We start from the raw sequence: 21,110 nt of genomic DNA on the forward strand, positions 1-21,110 counted from the left end.
CAAGGGGTGAAGACGGACGAAGGAAGGACTTCTTGTGCCCATACTGTTCCCCCCCCTCCAATTGGCTTCTTCTGTGTTTCTCTTTTATTACTTGTGGGGAGTCACCCTGCCATGTGGGGAGCAGAATGTTACCACCTTCCTCCTGTACTTTTTATGCCCTCGGGTTGCCCATCTGGGTTGGGAAATGGCTGGAGATTTGGGTGGGAGGTAGATCCTGGGGAGGGTGGGGTTTGGGGAGGGGAGAGGCCTGAGCAGGGTATAATGCCAGAGGGCCCCACCCTCCAAGGCAGCCACATTCTCCAGGGGAACTGATCTCCCTAGTCTGGAGATAATTTGTAATTCCTGGAGATCTCCAGGCAGTGCCTGGAGATTAGTCAAGCTTATGTAGTCACTATGGCAAAAAAATATTTTCTTATATAAATTAAAAGCCAACAACAAAAATTATTTTCCCAAGTGTATGGTATTATTTTTGAATACTTTCTGGTTTTGTTACTTCACAAACACCTTATATTCAATATATATTTTTTTCTATACACTTTTTTTGTGGGAACAACAAAAATACAAAACATATATAACCAAAAATTAAGCAGGACTCTTATACAACCAAGACAGGAATCCGGTAAGTATAATCCGTAAAATATCTGGAAACAAGCAGCAATCTGCAAGAGCTGAACCCTGAAACAAAGCATCCGCATTGAAACATGACACACTGAACGATGCAGAAATTACCTAGTAGGATTATACTTAAAAGAAACAGACTGTCCAGAGGTGTACAGTCCACAGTCCTGTTACCCAAATGGCCCCTGTGTGTATATTTCTCGGCTGTAGGAGTATCCCCTGCTTTAACGTGTCAAGAGCCACCTACCCTACGTCCTTGGGGCAGTTGTTGTGGGGACCCTATGCCAGGGGCATGCCCGGGTCTGGGACTTGGCCCACGCCTCATAAACGTGCAGATTCTTGGAACTGAACAGATGTAGGTTTAAAGTTGGATGTTTATTCAGAAAGATAATAGGGAATTGGTGAACTGAATACAAGCAAACAGACCCCATAAACACACACACACAGTTCCATAAATCCCAGTTTTGACTAAATCCTAATCTGAGCAGTTTAGCTACTCCAAAGGGAACTGAGCCGGTCCTTTTCGCTCTCCTCTGCTTGACATTTTTATTGGAAAAGTGAAGGAGAAGTCGGAGGAAGAATTCCAATTTGCAAATACTTTCTAAGCAAAGATGATTCTGAGCCCCCAACTTCTCCCCCCAAAGAGAGCCGTTATCCACCCCCCCAAGTAAATGGAGTACTTCCTGCCTCCCTCCAACTCCACCCCCTGCCAGTCTTCCCCCACTGGCCCTCACAGGTGCTCTTACCTGGCACCAGGTGGGCCCCCCCAGGAAGGGCAGCAGCCACAGGTACCCCCCCCACCAAGCCTCCGTCTCAGACATGCCCAGTGTGTGTGTGTGGGGGGGGCAGGCAGCAATGGGGCCAGTGGGGCAGAGGCGCCGGATCGAGCCCGCTCCTGGCAGGTGTGTGCAGGAAGGAGGGCTGTGCTGAGGCAGCCAATGAGAACAGGCCTTGTGCTGAATCAGGGCCCCGGTGGTCCATCAAGGTCGGTGTTGCCTACTCGGGCTGGCAGCAGCTCTCCAGGGTCTCAGGCAGAAAAGGGTCTTTCCCATCCCAGGCTGCCTGGAGATGCTGAGAGGCGAAGTGGTCAAGGGGAGGCCCCGCCCCGCCCGAGAGGGGGGTTTCTGTGCCCCTCCCAAAAAGAAAGAGGTCCCAAGTCCTGAACAAATCAGGCGGAGCAGCCTTCCCCCCACTTGAAATGGGCAGGGTTTGTTTGGGGGGGGGACCCCACTGCAGAGGGTGCCTGCTGAGGGGAAGGAATGGGGGTAGGAGGGAGAAACCGAGCACTGAAATCGACCCCCCTGCACAGACACACACACACACACCCCAATTCCCCCCCTGCCTTCGCTGAATACCCTCCCTAAAAAGCCATCTCCCACATGGAGCGCAGCGGCTGGGGCTTCTGCCCGGAGACTGATGACGCTGCCGCAGAGGGAATTCCCATTGGTGCTCCTTTGGGCCCCTGGGAAGAAGTTCCCAAGACATTTGATACTCTTTCCTGCTCCCCCCGCCCCGCAAAGCCTTTTCTGCTTTTGGCAGCTGGAGGGCAGGGAGAAGTTCAACAGGTCGAGCCTCTCTGAAAATTGGTTCTGTAGGTTATCCGGGCTGTGTAACCGTGGTCTTGGTATTTTCTTTCCTGATGTTTCGCCAGCAGCTGTGGCAGGCATCTGCAGAGGAGTCACACTGAAGGACAGTGTCTCTCAGTGTCAAGGGTGTTTCTCCATCCTATCCTAACTTTTGAAAAAACATAACCTACAAACAGTGTTTAAACCCACCAAGAAAATACAACAAATGCTACGATCAGCAAAGGACAAAAGAGACCCCCTCACCTCTGCTGATGTTTGTTTGACTGATGAGGCTGCCGCAGAGGGAATTCTCATTGGTGCTCCTTTGGTGCCCGGCCCGGGCCCCTTCCCAGGACCTCAGAGGCAGAAGGGGTTTCCCTCCCTAGCAGTGAACAGACAAAAGTTCCCATCTAAGGCTGGAGGTGGGTTTCCTGTGGGGCAGCCATGGGGCCTGGCCTGGTCCTGCTGGAGATGCTGTTGGTGATGGTGGGATCAACCCTGGTGCCTGGAGCAGAGAGGAGACTCCAGACCCCTAGTACGTGGGGGTGGGGGCTTGGAGAGACATTGCAGTGGGAGGGAGGACCCTCTTTCTGAGACCGGGGAGGAGATCTGAGATTCCTCCCCTTGGCCCTGTCATTTATTTATACCCCTCTTGATTCCCAGTGGGGACCCCAAGTGGCTTTGCCTCCATGTTATCCTCACAACAGCCCTGTGAGGTTGGCCTGCCTGAAAGTGTGTGACTCGCCCAAGGTCACCCAGGGAGCTTCCGTGGCAGAGAGGGGGTTCGAACCTGGGTCTCCCAGGTCCTAGCCTGACAGGTCCTAGCCTGACACTCTAACCACTACATCCCACTGGCATTGTCTCTTTGAGAGGGATCACTTTGTCCAGGGGGTCCCAACCTGGGAGGTGGGAGGGAGTTCTGGAAGGGAGGGACGGTGAAGCGAGGAGGGAGTCTCTCAACCTGGGGGGGGGGGGAAATGCATCTGGCAGGAAGTTCCCAAGACATTTGATACTCCCCCCTCTCCCAAAAAAAAACCCTTTCTGCTTTTGGCAGCTGAAGGACAGAAGTTCAACAGGTCGAGCCTTTCTAAAAATCTCAGTGTTTGCAAATGCTTCAGCAGATAAAGGCAGAGGAGCAACCTCAGAGAAAATCAGGGAGGGGGGGCAGAGCAGCCAGGACCCCCCCTCAACTCTTCACTGCTCTTCTGTTTTTCCCTCTCCGCCTCCCTCTTTTTAAAAGGAGGAAAGGCCAACGGGAGGGTTCTGCTCTGAGCTCCCCAGAGGAAAAAGCCATTGATTTATTCCAGCAAGGATCTATCCCCCCCCCCCCGAGACTCAGGGTGGATCCCAGATTTTAAAACCGTGTGAGGAGACCAACAGGGAACACAACAGGCACAGCGACAAAGACAGGCTGACAAAATGAGAGAACGACACTGAAAACAGAGTAATGTGTATAAGGGAAAAATTATAAGTCCCTCTACTTTTACACCCTTTAACTAGGTCCCCATCGCATAAAAACGCCCTCCTGAACCCTCCTCTTCTGCACACAGCAAAACACAAGAGGAACAGGGGGGGGGCACCTTGCAGCCTGACCATGTTTATTCCAGGCAGAGCTTCCCTGAGTCAGAGCTGACTTCCTCAGATGCAAGAGGAGGCAGGAACCCCTCCATCTCCTTTTGACAGGACATCACCTAGGGGGAGGGGCCCCAGAGAACCGATGGTGAGATTCTCTGCTTGGGGAGAGTAAGAGTAAGAACAAGGACAAGATAAGCCCATTGCGGGGACCGGAAAGGGAAATTGTAACAGGAGATGAAGAGAGGGCAGAACTCCTCAATTCCTACTTTTCCTCAGTCTTTTCTCGCAAGGGAAGTGGTGCTCAACATGGCATAAACAGAACACATGATGTCGGAAGGGATTTGCAGCCTAGAATTGGCTCTGGGGTAGTGCACAAACACCTCTATTTAAACGAGACAAAATCCTCAGGGCCAGATGAATTGCACCCAAGGGTACTCAAAGAACTTACAGATGTAATTTCTGAGCCTCAGTCCATTATTTTTGAAAAGACTTAGCAAACAGGATGAGGTGCCAGAAGACTGGAGGTGGGCAAATGTTGTCCCCATCTTCAAGAAGGGCGAAAAGGAGGATCTGGGTAACTACCGACCCATCAGCTTGACGTTTATACTGGGAAAAGTTTTCGAACAAGTCATCAAACAGTCAGTCCTTGAGAAAGGATGGATCTGATCGCTAAGAGCCAGGATGGGTTTCTCAAAAACAAGTCATGCCAGACTAATCTTATCTCCTTTTTTGAGAAAGTTACTACCTGGCTGGATCAGGGGAATGCTGTAGACATAGTTTATCTATATTTCAGTAAGGCTTTTGATAAGGTTCCCCATAATATTCTTGTTGACAAATTGGGAAAATTTTATTTAGATCCTGTTACTGTGGTGGATCTAGGTGGATCTGTAATTGGTTGACAGATTGCACCCAAAGAGTGCTCATCAATGGTTCCTCATCCAATTAGAAAGGAGTGACTAGTGGAGTGCCTCAGGGATCTGTACTTGGCTGATTTGGATGAAGGAATAGAGGGGATGCATATTAAATTTGCAGATGATACTAAATTGGAAGGGGTAGCAAATACGGTAGAAGACAGAGCCAGGATACAGGTCAGTTCTCCCAATGGCAGGATGGGAGCAGTGGGGTGCCTCAGGGATCTGTGTTGGGATGGGTGCTTTTCAACCTGTTCATCAATGACCTGGAGTTGGGGTTAAACAGTGAAGTAGCCAAGTTTGCAGATGACACCAAATTATTTAGGATGGTTAAAACAAAATCGGACTGTGAAGAGCTCCAGAAGGATCTCTACATACTGGAAGAATGGGCATTAAAATGGCAAATGAGATTCAATGTGAGCAAGTGTAAAGTGATGCCTATTGGGGCAAAAAATCCCAACTTCACATATACCATGATGGGATCTATGCTAGCAGCTACAGACCAAGAAAGGGATCTTGGGGTGGTAGTGGATAGCTCAATGAAGATGTCAACCCAGTGTGCGGCTGCTGTAAAAAAGGCAAATTCCATGCTGGCCATAATTAGATGAGGAATAGAGAATAAAACTGCTGATATCATACTGCCCTTGTAAAAATCTATGGTGAGACCACACTTGGAATACTGTGTACAGTTCTGGTCACCACACCTAAAAAAAGATATTACAGAGCTTGAGGAGTTGCAGAAAAGACCAACCAAAATGATTAGGGGACTAGAGCAACTGCCCTGTGGGGAGCGGTTAAAACACTTAAGGCTGTTTAGCTTGGAAAGAAGGCAGCTGAGGGGAGACATGATAGAGGTCTATAAAATTATGCATGGTTTGGAGAGAGTGGACAGGGAGACGTTTTTCTCCCTCTCCCATAATACTAGAACGTGGGGTCATCTGCTGAAGCTGGAGGGTGAGAGATTCAAAACAGATAAAAGGAAGTATTTTTTCACACAACGCATAGTTACATTGTGGAACTCCCTGCCCCAAGATGTGGTGATGGTTACCAACTTGGAAGGCTTTAAGAGGGGAGTGGACAGATTCATGGAGGAAAGGGGTATTCATGGCTATTAGTTAAAATGGATACTAGTCATGCTGCATACCTATTCTCTCTAGTATCAGAGGAGCATGCCTATTATTTTGGGTGCTGTGGAACACAGGCAGGATGGTGCTGCTGCAAGTCGTCTTGTTTGTGGACTTCCTAGCGGCACCTGGTTGGCCACTGTGTGAACAGACTGCTGGACTTGATGGGCCTGGGTCTGATCCAGCAGGGCCTTTCTTATGTTCTAATGTTCTTATGATGATCTTGACAGGCTGGATAACTGGCTAAAACTAATAAAATGCACTTTAACAAAGACAAATGTAAAGTTTTGCATTTAGGTAGGAAAAATCAAATGCATAATTATAGAATGGGGGAGACTTGTCTGAGCAATAGTGTGTGCGAAAAGGATCTTGGGGTCTTAGTAGACCAAGCACTGAACATGAGTCAGCAGTGTGATGCGGTAGCTAAAAAGGCAAATGGGATCCTGGGCTGCATCAACAGACATATAGTGTCCAGATCAGGTGAAGAGATGGTATCGCTTTACTCTGCTCTGGTTAGACCTCACCTAGAATATTGTGTTCAGTTTTGGGCACCACAATTTAAGAAAGATGTAGACAAGCTGGAACGTGTCCAGAGGAGGACAACCAAGATGATGAGGGGTCTGGAGACCACATCCTATGAGGAAAGGTTGAAGGAGCTGGGTATGTTTAGCCTGAAGAGGAGAAGACTGAGAGGGGACATGATAACCATCCTCATGGGATATGATAACGTCCTCATGGGTGGCCCCCTCCCCATCCCCAGGAGCCCCTCCCCTCCTGATCCTTCTCTCTCTCTCCCCCCCCCGCAGCCCCCCATTTCCTGGCCCAGGTGAAGGGCGAGTGCCACAGGACGCGGGCGAGGTACGCTACCTGCAGAGGCTGATCTACGGCCGGCAGGAGTGCGCTTGCTTCGACAGCCGCCTTGGGCACTATGAGGCCGTCGCCCAGCTCTGCAAGGCCAGCGTCGAGCGCTTCAACCACGATCCGTGGGAGCTGGCCTTCCGAAGGGGAGAGGTGGATCGCCTCTGCCGCCGCAACTACTGCGTCTACCAGGGCTTCCTCCACAGCAGGAAGGGTGAGCGGGGGGGGGGGAGGCAGGAGCTGGGGGGAGCCTGGGGGAGGGCTTTCCCCTCCTCCATCCCCCACCCCTCGTTGAGGGGCTCCAGGCCTTTGGGGAGTGAAGTGGGCCAGTGCATTTCAGATGACTATGCTCTTAAAATCGACCCCTTCCAGAGAAGTGATATGTTATCTTATTCAGTTAGTCACCCACTAAGCAGGACTCCACTACTTTACTCACATAAAAATGAGTCTTTTTATTGAATTGATCCACTGTAATTTAATGTATATATGTGTATATGCAAGTATTACAAAGTTCTATAAGCAGTCACAATGTATACTATAAAGCAAGCAAGTTCTACATAGTATTCAGTTTTAAAATCCAATACTTTTAACAGTTAAAAGTCTGATTTAGTTAAAAAATTCTGATTCACAATCTCTAGAATAATATATTTAAATCCATACATACCCAATAGCCAATGTTCTGAGACCCTCTGAGAGAGGTCTGAGATTCTAGCCCTTCTGTGGCTTTATTTATACTGTTTAAGTCACCTTCAATGGGCTTGAACCTTGAGCTCGAGCAGGATACAGTTGTACTGCACACGCTCTGTGGCTTCAGACTACCATATGAGGACTTCCCCTTCCACCAGGCTATTTTGCTAAACTTTAAACAGTCAGTTTTGAGTCCTGTTATCTCTCTATATTTTTGATTTTACCATCATTCTCATCGTCTGGATAATACGAATAAAATGAACCTATTTATAAGTTTCTACCATCATTTTATCATATTAAAACCCAATATAATGTTACACTACATTAGTCAGCAACAAACATTGTGAAGTTGATGTCCTTTTAGTACAGGAATGCAAGTGTAATTCCTGCATGACACTTCAAGGATAGAATGCAAACAGTATTCTAGGTCCTTCAAGGATAAAGGACAAGCATTGAGCTAGGTGACATTTAAATCTTTCAAAAATAAGGTGCAAGTATTGTTCTGGATAAGGTGCAAGCATTTGTCCTTGGCCAAAAATGCTCAGGCTTGTATCTTTTTAAATGGGCTTTTATGAGCTGTTAGGGTTTTACAGTGAACAATTCTGCACATGTACAACATTAATACAGTAGTTTATATGCCCTAATATGTCAAAGCCTGTAACAGGAGGAGAAGGGCCGGGAGGGAGGTGACTCAGGAAGCAGCTTCTCATATAGAATCCGCCCCCAACCCCAAGAAGACTCTGGTTTGACCCCACCCCCACCCTGCAGAACCCCCCTCCAAGCACAGGTTGCACCCATTACTCCCTCCTGCCACCCAGTGTGTGTGTGTGGGGGGCAACCTTGGTGAAAACAGGGGAAAGCTGGATCTGCAGTGATGGATCAAATTTATTTTATACAGGACCCTCCCGCCCCCCATCCACTGTCCCCCTCAGTCCACAGGCTCCACCCCAAAAGCCAAGGAGCCCCCCCAAAATCCACTGTCAGGATCTGGGCACATGGGGAGATTTCAGTAAATTTTGTACAAGGGGGACATTTTCCCCCAAGGAAAAAAAGAAAGTGTATGTGGGGGGGCATTGAAAAATGTGCAGTACGTACATTTTTGTCAAACCTGAACTTCTTACTGAGGGAACAACATAAAACACCTCATTTACCACTTACTATATAACATTGTATAGTTTGACAGATTTATGGAATTTAAAAGTATGTGTATCTTCATTCTCTGTACAAACAAGTGCCAACATATCCAGTACTCAAGAAAAAGCTGCAGACCGCTGCACCCTATGCTACTATAGCACAAGGACCTTTAATTTTTGTGAGCTGAGGCATAAGAAAAAATAAAAGTTGAAAAAAAAATCCATAGGAGAAACATTCTGTCCAAATAATGCTTACAACCTTATATATGTCTACGGTATATATGGTGTCTTTTTTTCTTCACTGCAACTTTTTTCACTGGAAAAACTGAGAAACTCATCACGCATTTTCCCGGATGTCCCTTTGGAATGAGTGAAACGCTTTGGAAGAAGACGTTTTTTCTCCCTGGGCCAGCTGCCAGCTCCTGGGCGTTGGACTGCAGGGTTTCAGAGGTTCTGCAGAAAGCTGCTGTCAGGGAGGTGCTGGGAGTGTTCAGAGGAGAGGCAGAGTTCCGAGTCAAAGCCAGAGATCAGAGTCCAGAACTTGCCGAACCACAGTCCAGTTCCATTGTCCAAGAGTCCAAGGTCAGAGAGAATCGTTCAGCGCGGGAGTCAGCGAGTTGCCAGGTATACAGTCGGTTGCTTCCTCATCTCTGGGCTGGCCAGCGGGTCCTTTTCTGGTGTCCCGATTCTGCGTTAACCCTCATCCTGCGAGGACTCACCACCCAGCAACCAGCGATATGGCAAGTCAGTAGTTTGAGGGCTCACAGCTGGGCTGCCGGTTCCAGGCTCCAAGCAGGGTGGGGGCTGCTTCTGCCACGACTTCAGACTGCAAGTCCTGGGGAGGCTCTGGGGAGCCGACAGCGGGAGGGTTGCCAAGCTCCTCTCAAGGCTGGCCCAAGTCTGATCCCGCTTCAGGCTGCGAGGCCAGAGGCCGGTCTAGTGGGGCTGAATTCCCCTGGTAAGAGTTCCTCCTTTGAGGATGGCTCATTCCCCAGGGGACTGCCCCATGGCTGTACATCTGGAAGGAGTGACGTGCTTTGGAAGGGAATGTTTTTCCCTCAAAAGGAAAATATCTCAAAGGAGGTTCCTCTAGTAGCCGCCCGATTAGCCCAGGGGTCGCCATAAGTCGAATTGAGGGCCCTTCCCACGACCAGGAGAGGCTGCCCTGACCAGGATGGCCCCAGGTGAGCTCCGTCTCGTCCAAACCACCTCTGCCCGTCTCTTGCGTGGAATGCCCCCCTGGGTGGGGAGCTGGTTGCAACTTCGACAGCACCGTCTTCATTGTCAGTGCAGATTTTTCCAGGCTAGGCATTTGAACTGTGAAAAAACCTGGCCTGCCCCTCATATGCATGGGGCACAATTCAGTGCATGTTGCTGGCACGTCACGCTCCTTTCTTAGGGCCAGGATTGGTGGAATCTCTCTGGGAAGACTTCCGCACGTCAGACCATCTGCTGGAAAAATGCCTGGCTGTATTCTGTGCAGATTCCTTTTCAGAAACGAGGTGTTGGGGACACCAGGCCCAGGTTACAGAGTTTGCACATCCTTCTTTGGGCAACTCAAATCTCTCCTTGCACATCAGCAACGCAAATGGGGTTCAGCACCCCCCCAGACTTAAGGCTCTTCTTAAGCCCGCTGCCACTAAATACCCACAGCAGTGTTTTGACTGGGCATGAGGGGCATCTGCTGACTGCCCCTCTTCACGGTTGCCATTGGATTCTGTGCTTGTCGCAGCTCTTCTTGACAAGTTGTTATTTCAGCCCCCAAAGCCACCACCAAAACATGTGGAGAGTGAGAAATGTCTACTAGATGGCACTGCAGGATCGCTTTTCAATCCTCTGACTCCTAAAATCTTTATCAACTCTCTCCGTTTAAAACAGTCCTGTGTTGCTTATTTCATGCCAGACGCTGTCAAATGTGCTTGAAACGTCTTAAATTTCATTTTTTTAAAAAAATGAACACTAACTCCAGGACTGTTTCTTGGTTTGAGCTGTTTGCTGGTTAAGGACTGTTAAAGTGTGAAATGCCCAAGATGCCACGCTGTTTTCCAGGTAGTGTTAGAGATGATGGTTCTCTTGCAGAACCCGTCTTCCAGCACAGACTGGGAGAACTTGTACTGTGGGGACAAAAAACCCATTGGCTGAAAACCCACTCAGTTCAAGGGCAAGAGCCGGGAATGTGGCCCAGTTCAGGGAAGAAAGAGTCCTGCTCTCTTGAGATCAGACCAGGCCCCACCTGGAATCGGGGGTCATCTTCTGAGCCCCACATTTTAAGAAGGACAACAAGAAGCTTGGGGGTGGGGGGTGGGGGGTGGGAGGAACAGGCTGGTGAGAGGTCTGGAAACCTGGCCCTGAGGGGAAAGAGGGAAAGAGCGGGGCCCGAGAAGAGGCCCACTTCTCTCAACCTGAGCCCCCCACCCACAGGTCTTTGATAGAAGAGACATTGCAGTCCAAGGAACATCCAGCGTTTTAGGGGCCCCAGAACCCCCTCCCCAAAGGCAGCCCTGGGAGAAGAAGATGGGGACTTGGGTAGATCAGAGTCACTCGCGGATCAGAACCAGGGTCTGCCCAGTCAAATAATCTAATGACCGTATTATACTGAAGAGGGGATCTCTTGGTAGTGAATTGGAACCTCCATGTGCAGAGGCAGTCTACTCCGAGCACCAGATGCTGGGGAGAAGCAAAGGGAGAAGACCTCCCTTTCAGAGGGAAGAAGAAAACACTCAACCCCCCCTTCCTGGTAGAAGTGACCCTGAAGCAGGAGCCAAAGGAGAATTTAGGGAGGGGTCCCCTTGAATGGTCCAGCGAATTTCCACCAAAGTCTTCAGCAGCTGCAGCCACGGCCGGGTCTCCCTTCTCCAATGGAGCTGCCAGAGAGTTCAGATTGACCCAGCAGGGGCTTCTCTGGGAGTCCTGAGGCTGACTTGTCATCGGAAAGAGAAGGCTGGAGGGGCCGGATGTGGGTCTGGTCCTGACAAGCAACTGTTTGTGTCTGGGAAGAAGGTGTGGGGAGAGGGGTGCATTTTGTGTGTCTCTTTAGACAGTTTTGCCCAGAAGGTGATGGAGTGGATCGTCAGCTCCCCTGATGGGTGAGAGAAACGTCTCTCTCTCTTCTCAACCTGTCTGTGCTTTTCTGGCTCTTCTGCATCTCTGAACAGTTTTCCCCTCTTCTTCCCTCCCTCCCCCCTTTGCAGTTCAGCCCCTGGTGAAGATCTCCCCCACCAAGGCAGAGCCCCTGGCCCACCACACCCTCCTCATCTGCACCGTGGCAGGATATTACCCCTCGGAGGTGGACATCAAGTGGCTGAAGAACGGGCAGGAGCAGATGGAGGGGGTGGGGTACGCGGACGAGGTCCAGAACGGAGACTGGACCTTACTCACCCAGGCCATGCTGGAGACGGTGCCCGAGCGGGGGGACGTCTACACCTGCCAGGTGGAGCACAGCAGCCTGACAGACCCCATCACCGTGCAGTGAGGTGAGAGGCTGGAGGGATTCCCCCTTTCCCCATGGACACACAATTGGGCCAAGTGGGTGGGAGTTCTAAGGACTTGTGTCAACTGACTAGTTCAAGGTACAGCAAGACCCCCACCCTTCTCAAGGACTCCCCCCTTCCATGAGTGAGCAGAAGCCCCTCCCCAGTGTGGGATGAAGCCCTTGCCAGGGTGTAGCACAGGGTTCCCCATCGTGGTGCCCACGGGTGCCATGGCGCCCACCAAGAACTTCCCTGGTGCCCATCACTTGTTTTTAGAAAGTGTGTGGCTCCGCCTCCTGTGGCAGCCATCTTATGGTTGGGCCCACCAACCTTCTGCATGAATTCCAATGGTTCTGAAAAGGATTGGGACCCCCCCTGGGGGTAGCCCCTGGACCAGATTCCCCCTGTGAAATCTGTGGGCTCACGATCCGACTCCTCACAGGAGGCTCCTTGTCTTCCCACAGAGCCACAGACATCAGACTCCGCCAAGAGCAAAGTGTGGACAGGGGCCGTGGGGGCCGTGCTGGGGGTGGTCTTTGTGGCCGTGGGGCTCTATCTCTACCTGAAGAACAGGAAAGGTAAAGGGGAGGGGCTGGATGGGTAACAGGGGTGGGCCACACACTCCCCCTCCTACATTGGAATCTGGCCATAATTGGACTGAATTGACGGGGAGAAATGAGGGGGCCCAGCCCCACAAAGGTCTCACTTCTTTGTGGGGGGGGGGGCTTCTCTTCTCACAGCCTGTTTTGGGGGCTGCCATTTCTCGGACAACAGGAAGACTGCAAATGGTCTGGGGGGGGGACACACCAAATATTTGTTGGAATATCTATGGTCTGATACTCCAATATTTAGCAGAGTGCACAAGAGGGATTCAGCGCAACGGACTCTTTAGATTCTGAGCACGTGTGTGTGTGTGTGTGTGTGTGTGTGTGTGTGTGTGCAAGTCTGAAACAAAAAAAGCATCAGACTTCTGTTCTATTTAAACTAAACTCATTTATTGGTGAAATACAATAAGGATAGGAAAGGACAAACAGGGTCCCCTATCCTAATCTACCTTGCTAGCTTTCTAGATCTAAAAAGGTAACCTGCCTTCCACTCCATTGTGGGGTGAGAAGGCCTGAGCGCGACTGCGCTCGGCTCTGGCGGCTGGCTTGGAGGAGGGCGAGAGGGAAGCGAGAGAGAAGGGAAGTTTTCCCCTGACAATATAACTCTAAACATCAAAGGGGACAGGAAATGAGGGAGAGGTGTAACTAGAGACAATCTCTGTATCTATCTGACTCTCTGGTCAGTGCCCCCCTCTGAATGTGGAGGCAAGTGACCCCGATAAGAAGGGCATATTTTCCAACAATGTTATAATTTCTTCAACAGTTTTAGGGTAGAAGAGGGCAGCCAAGATGGCCAGGAGGGTTGGCGCACCTTCCCTGTGAGGAAAGGCTGGAGAGTCTGGGGGCTTCTCAGTTTGGAAAAGAGACGACTCGGGGGGGGGGCATGATAAAAGTTCATAAACTTATGTGTGGGGTGGAGAGAGTGGAGAGGGGGAGGGCGTTTTCTCTTCCTTCCACAACAGTAGAACTCAGGTGGCACCCCATGAAGTTGTTGGGGAAGAGGCACAGGGCAGACAAAAGGACACACTTCTTTACTCTGTGAGTAGGTAAATTGTGGGATTCACTGGCAGTGATGGCTTCATGGTTATGATTATATCTTCATCCATAGCCTGCTATTCTCACTGAGACACAGCAGATTGCAAAATATGAAAAATGCCCAATTCAGTGATTAAACAAACGTTAAGATGGCTGGAAAGAATCTCCTGTCAAGAGACGGCAGAAGTTTCTTAATTATACTAGAGGATTTGAGCCCCATAGTGGAGACTGGAGGCCCTTTAGACTCTGCCAGAGACCAGAACGGAAGGTGGGGGGTAGGGGAGGGTCAGTGGGAGAGGGTCAGCTTGGCACGCAGGAGGTCCCCGGTTTAATTCCCAGCAGCATATTCAGCTCAAAGAACCAGGTGTTAGCGGTGATGGGAGAGACCCCTCTCCCCCGAGACCCTCCTGGAGAGATACAGACACTGCCAGTCAGAGGAGGCCGGACTGACCGGGAGAGAAGTCCAGCTGCGGCTTCTGATTTGGCACTCAGGGCGAAAGACCAAAAAGACCCTTCCTGAGCCTCTTTCTTAAGAGGGAGGATGCAGAAGGGGGGGTTAGGGGGGCACTGACTTCAGGAGGGTCAGAGAACTCCAGCATCCGAGGTTCTCCCTTCCTTGCTTTATCCTCGTAACAACAACTTTGTGAGGTGGGTTTGGCTGAGAGGGAATCACTAGCCCAAGGCTCCCCAGATGAGAGAATTGGGAAGGCATTTTGCACGGTGTGTCAGGATGAAGGAAGGGTGCTTTGGAGTCTCCACAGGATGCAAACCTCCCCCCCCCCCGATTTTTCTGAAGGGCCACCCCCTTCCAAATATTCCTGTGCCCCAACTCGGGTCTTTAGGCTGCCCGCCTGTGGGCTGCTCCCCCACTCAGGATGGTCTGCCTGGCATTGACCAGAGCCCCAGGGGCCCTCTCCATTGCAGCCCCCACTCTGCCAGAAGATGGGGGAGGCTCTTTGGAGGTCTCCAGGAGGCACAGCGAGGCCTGCCTGTTTGCCAGGGCTTCTGAGGGGAAATGCATAGCTGGCATTTGGGGGGTGGGAGCAGTTTTAAGGTATGCTAATTTTAGCTTGTAATGTTTTAATTATTTCTGTATGCCACCTTGAGCCCAGAGGAAAGGGTATAAAAATTTAAATATGTAAATAGAACAAATTTCTCTCTTGCAGCGACTCCTCACCAACCTCCTGCAGGTAAGTCTCTCTGTTCATCTACAGTCCCCCCCCCCTTTCTCTCTGAGACTCCGGGCAAGTGACAAGCTTGGAAACCAGTGCAGTTGGAACAGTGTGAGACATGACGTAGAAAAATGCAAAAACCAGATGACCGAAATTGGGCAACAATGCAGTAAAAACAGTATGAGAGAGACTCCCACCTCCCTGTGTGTGGGTGTGAATATATTTATCCCCTCCTTTCTCAGCCGCTCTGAGCCCGGCTTTGGTTGGGTAGGGCGGGGTACAAATATAATAATGTCTCTAAACATTTGTCCCCAGTAGCTCAGTAAAATTAAAAAGGGTCCCACAACATTAGAGGACTCAAGAGTCTAAAAACCTCTTCTGCAAGTTGAATCCGGTCCACAGATGTTATCTACAGTGACCCTGAAGGGGGGCAATACTGTTGCCCCCCCATGTTGAGGGTGGGGGGTTGTGTGGCTCAGCTGGTCTCGGCAGATTTGCCCCCCCCTCCCTGGGAATTTACCCCTCGCTTCTGACCCTCCCCCTTTCTCCCTCTCTTCTGACAGAGCTCTTCAGTTAACCCTTCCTGCCCCCAGGATGCTGCGTGTGGAAAAGCATTTCCTGGAGCAAATGGGCCGCTTTGCAGGGGGCGAAGATGAACGGAGGAAGGACTTCTTGCTCCCATTCAGCTCCCACCTCAAACTGGATTCTTCTATGTTTCTTTTTTATAATTTTGTTGGGTGAGGAGTTAGAAATCCCTGGAGATTTGGGGGTTGGATCCTGGGGACGGCTGGTTTTGGGGAGAGGAGGGACCTCAGCAGGTGATAATGCCAGAGGGCCTACCCTCCAACGCAGCCACTTTCTCCAGGGGAACTGATCTCCTTGAGATCATGTGTAATTCCTGGAGATCTCCAGGCAGTGCCTGGAGGTTGGCAACCACATTCATCAGCTACAGAACTGAGGATGAGATTATTTGCACCAGTTGGCAGGAAGAACCAGGGCCTGGCTACTGTTGGCTCCTCTCCTTTGGCCAAGGGGTGTTCTGCGTTCAGCCTCCATGTGGCTTTCTCAGCCATCTCCACTTCAGGCCACATGTGTATATTTCTCGACTGCAGGAGTGTCCCCCCTTTTAACATGTCTAGAGCCCCTACAGCTGTGTACCTGGGGCAGTTATTACTGGGACCCTCTGCCAGGTGCATGCCAGGGTCCAAAACTTGGGCAAAGCCTCATAAGTGTGCAGATTAAGTGGAATGTTTATTCAGAAAGTTAATAGCAGAGGGAATTAGTGAACAGAATACAAGTGAACAGACTACACACAGACACACACACTTCCATCAATCCCAATTTCGACTAAATCCTACTCTAAGCAGTTTAGCTACTCTATAAAGAGAACCGTGCCTGTCCTTTCGCTCTCCTCTGCTTGACATTTATTGGAAAGGCGAAGTCAAAGTTTGAGGAAGAATTCCTATCTGCAAATACCTTCTAAGGGAAGGTTATTCTGAGCCCGCAACTTCTCCCCCCAGAGAGAGCTGTTATCCCCCCTCCCCCACAGTAAATCAAGTACTGCCAGCCTCCCTCCAACTGCACCCCCTGCCAGTCTTTCCCCACTGGCCCTCACGGGTATGTGGTCGTGCACTCTTACCTGGCACCTGGTGGCTCCCAGGAGGGGCAGCAGCCACGGGTACCCCCCAAGACCCCCCATTCCTTCTAGCATCTCAGACGCAAGACAGGCCCAGTGTGGAGGGCCAGCAGCAATGGGGCCAGTGGGGCAGAGGCGCCAGATCGAGCCCAGTCCTGGTGTGTGTGTGTGTCTGTGTGAAGGAGACCTGTGCCAAGGCAGCCAACAAGAAAAGGCCTGTCTGTTGCCAGGTGGAAGAGCCCCAGGAAGACGCAGTCCGAGCGGTAGACAGACGGACACACACAGCTGCCTTGTACTGAGTCAGGCAACTGGTGGTCCATCAGGATCAGTATTGTCTACTCAGGCTGGCAGCTGCTCTTAAGGGCCTTTCATCACCTACCGCCTGGAGATGCTGCCGGGGATTGAGGCCGGGACCTTCCGCATGCCAAGCAGGAAGCTCTACCTCTGTGTTAGCCAAATTGCTCTTTAACTTGGGGAATTAGCAAGCAAGATGGCAAACTACAATATTTATATAGCGAGAACAACCTTTGTATACCAGAGCCAGTAACTGTGACCTCTAAATAAAGACAGAAACAAAGGATTCCGAATTAAGAGAGTTTATGTTGTTTTCTTTCAAATCAGTGATGCATACACACATACAGAGAAATCTAAGAAATTCAAAAAGAGTAGTACAAGCACAGATGCCAACGTGGCAGGGATCGTTGATGGGGCGATATTTACTGTTCTTGAAGAGGTGTTGTCCAAGTTCACGTAGACTAAAACAGGAGAAAATAAGAGCAAAGGAGGGGGCAAGGGGTTCCCGTAGACTTGGCCAGCAAGGCGGGAGGGTGTGTGGTCAGGCTGCGCAAAACCAAACCAACAGAGGAACGGCAAAGATGCCAGGAAAGACCTAAGGTGAAGCTATGGGCTGGGGGCACCCCAGATATACTGTTTTTCTGGGGGCAGGGAGAGGGGATTCACCCCTCCTAGGTTCCCAGATGACAAAAGGTGACAAAAAGAATTAATCTGTGGCTTCCGTGGTGGTCTAGGGAGAATTTGGAAATCTATTCTGATTCCAATGGCCTTTGCAATCTGGGAGGAACTGGGAGATCTCTGCTGAAGTGATTAACGTTCTGAAACAAAAGGCGCGATCTCTGCAAACGTCTGGGGATCGCTGCTGTGGCTGGAACAGTAGTCGTGTGCCTGCATATCGGGTTGCCAGGTCCAGTCCGGGAGCTTAGGCGGCCCGTATGCTTTCATCTGAGCCACTGGAACTCCCGGCTACGGGAACCCAGAAGCTGCCAGTCCTGCCCCGGGCCCCAGGTCGAAAAGGCTGAGCATCCTGGGTAGGGGCTGCATGCCCTCCAGGCTTTGCACAAGGGTTGATGGGAAGCGCCCCCCCCCCACATCTGCAGTGGCTCTTCTGGACGCCCTCCCCCCAAGAGGCACAAGCCCCTCCCTCCCGGGTTCTTAGGGTGGGGGCCTCTTAAAGGGATCTTGGCAAGAGGTGTGAATATTACAAGCTGCAAGGGTTAATGAATCGCTTGGCCCGGATTGCTGGGGGGGGGGGACGTTTTGCACAGTGGGGGGATCATAAGATGCCAGTTTCACACCCCAAACCGGGGATCTGTTTTTCTTTGTGGCTTTTCCCAAGGGTCTTTTCCTGTTTGGACCACTGTGTTATTGTTTGGACGGGGCCCCGTTTTTTTCCTCTCTGAAGGCCGGTAAATCTTTGAGGGGGGATCGTGATAATTCTGGGCTTCATGAACTGACCAGAGAGCCATTATGCAGAGGGCAGAGCAGTTCCGATATTTTTGTAAAATTTTATTCTTTGATGTCTATCCCAGCTAACATCATCGATATGTAACAACATCATATATAATATATAGCGATAGTTATATATTAGTTAACGACTAGAAATTTGAAGTTTTTCCTTTCCTGGTGGTGACTTGAGAGTCTTTCAGTTTTGTGTAACTCTAAAATAAACTCCGATGTATTTTATAAAGGTGTCATGCGGAGCGCATTGCTTGCGTATACACCCCCCCACCCCAGAAATGTGTGTGGGGGGGGAGCTGGAGGGAAGGCCTTGAAGAAGGGGAAGCTCTCAGCCTCCTGAATTCAGCGAAACTTTCCTGGCCTGCCTGGAGCCTGGGGGGCTGGGCTTCCAGCGCTCAGAGCCGGGGCCTGGGGTCTCAGGTTCATACCCCCACCCCCCAAAAAACCCTTCCAGCACCTTCTTGTTTCTTGTATTTTATTTATTTATTATCATTCTTCCGTACTGCTCTCCCCGGGCAAAAGAGGGCTCAGGATTCTGTTTGGCTCATGAGGGCCCCTCCTCCAGCTGGGGGGTCCCGATTGTTGGCTGAGTATGCGAAGTACGCAATGAAAGGTCAGCCTCGCTGATGAAAGATAAAATTGCCTTTATTGAAGGAACTACATTTTAGGATAGGAAAGCTGGGAGACCAGGAGCCTCTAGCTGGCTATCTAGCTAAGGAGGGAGAGAGCGGGTAGAAGGACTTCCGAGAAGGAGGAGGAAATGGCCCCCTAAGAATATCAGTCTAAGGACAGACAAGAGGGGTGGGAAAAGGTCTCTAACCTCACAGCCTTATCTAGCTGACCCCTTGCCCCCTCCCCTGCTGGTCTTCTTCTCAGTTCCTTTGCACGCCAGACATGGCAACTCTTCCAACACTGATGGCTTTAACCCCCCCCCCCCCAGCCTGGACCCCTTATGCCCGAGAAGTCATGAGGGAAGGAGGGCCTCCAGGAAGAGCCCAGCTGGCCGCATGCCCAGCCTGAAGATTGGCAGCTCCGGCTGGAGGGGGCTCCAAAGGGCTTCTGGCGATGAAGAACCCCCCCCCCCAGTCTGGCAATGCCAAGGAGGGAGCCCGAGACCTTCTGGGGGGGGGGCTTCATGTGTCTCCAAGGAAAGGGACCCTTGAGGGATTTGGGCTGCTGCTCTGCCCCCTGCCCAAGCCCTGCAGGGATCCATGAGGATCTGCCCCACCGCTGGGTGCTGAGCCCCCCAATGGCCATTCCAGGCCAGGACCCCCCTCCCTCTGCTCCCTCAAGTCCCGTGTAACAGGAGGAAGATCTGTGGGGCTGGAGGGTGGCGGGTTCTCCCCCTTTGCACCAGGATGTGGGGAGAGGAAGGGCAGCCAAGGATCCAGGCCCAGGTGCACCCTGGGAAGGGGGCACCATCAGCTTGGGGGGGGGCTTCTTGAGCTGCCAACCCCCCCCCTTCCTGGCACATCCCAGGAAGAGCCTCCGTGTTGCCCTCCTGGTCTTCTCCACAGAGCCAAAAGTGGAGGCAGATGAAGGCTGCAGGGATGGGGGGGGGTAGGGTTGCCAGGTCCCTCTTTGCTATTGGCGGGAGATTTTTCGGGTGGAGCCTGAGGAAGGCAGGGTTTGGGAGGGGAGGGACTTAAATGCCATAGAGTCCAATGGCCAAAGCGGCCATTTTCTCCAGGTGAATTGATCTCTATTGGCTGGAGATCAGTTGTAATAGCAGGAGATCTTCTGCCATTACCTGATGTAAGTAGGCTCTTTAAATCTTACTATTTATATATGTACATTTTGGTAGATGTTTGGCTATTAGATACTGTACTTTTAAAATAACATATGGTAACAGATACATGCAAGCCAGTAGAGAGGCTTTAATTGCTCAACCTCAGCCTCACTAAGAGGACAATTGATCCTATCCACAAGGAGCATGTTACTATACAGCCCTGGTGTGAGTAGACCTTTTGAATCTTACTATATATAGGTATATATTTGTATATGTTTTGCTATTTATTGTATAAAATGTTCATGCAACATGCATTTTAGAAACTCAATGCATTTCAATGGTGCTCTCTTCCAAACCAGCAGTATGTTTTGTAATATGGATGCAGCATAGCTTGACAAGAGGCTTGAATAGAAATGTCGTTTGCACATGGCATGTGCTATGATATATGTTTAATAATGACTTTCTAATGGTCGAAATACGAAATATCCGGCACCCTGTCCTATAATTTGAAGACTGCCACTTGGCTACAAATTTGAAATTGCCACCTGTGAGACCTTATACCTAAAAGACTGTGGCAAGAAGAAAAGACTACCTTATTGCCAGAAACCCTTGCCACTTGGACTACCTTCACATCTCCAAGACGCAAGTCAAAGTGAGATTTTGCACAATTTGTGAATGTCAATTGATATATCGTGATTGTACAAATTCATATATGAACTTTAATACAATGTGAATATTTGTAAAACATATATCTAACTAAAAAGATTGCAGTATAAAATTTTGCATATTTTCTGCTATTTCATGGTTTACTAATTACCTGGAGGTTGGCAAACCTAATGGGGGGGGCTCAGCCTGCCCCACTTGAACAGGGTAGGGGTGTTTTTGTGTGTGTGTGGGGGAAGCCCCCTGCAGAGGGGGCCTGCTGAGGAGAAGGAATGGGGGTAGGAAGGAGAAAAGGGGGGCTTAAATCTACCCCCCCTGCAAAGACCCCCCCTCCCCTTTCCCCCCTACTTTCTCTAAAAACCCATCACCCACAAGGAGCGTAGCAGCTGGGGTGTCTGCCTGGAGACTGATGACGCTGCCTCAGAGGGAATGCTCATTGGTGCTCCTTTGGGGCGCCCACTCCCCGCGATTGCAGCCCCCAACGTGATTCCCCCCCTCCCCAACAGTTAACAGGCACCAAGGCTAAAAGTGGGGGGGGGGTTTTCCCCTATGGGGCAGCCATGGGGCCTGGCCT

At 50.6% G+C, this 21,110-nt stretch overlaps 1 pseudogene; it reads left to right on the forward strand.

Annotated features, from left to right (window-relative positions):
* Positions 1–2,627: 2,627 nt before the first annotated feature.
* Positions 2,628–15,330, forward strand: LOC130493209 (H-2 class II histocompatibility antigen, E-S beta chain-like; annotated as a pseudogene).
* Positions 15,331–21,110: the final 5,780 nt, after the last annotated feature.

The sequence above is a fragment of the Euleptes europaea genome, chromosome 1 (genome assembly GCF_029931775.1).
Source record: "Euleptes europaea isolate rEulEur1 chromosome 1, rEulEur1.hap1, whole genome shotgun sequence".
NCBI lineage: Eukaryota > Metazoa > Chordata > Lepidosauria > Squamata > Sphaerodactylidae > Euleptes > Euleptes europaea.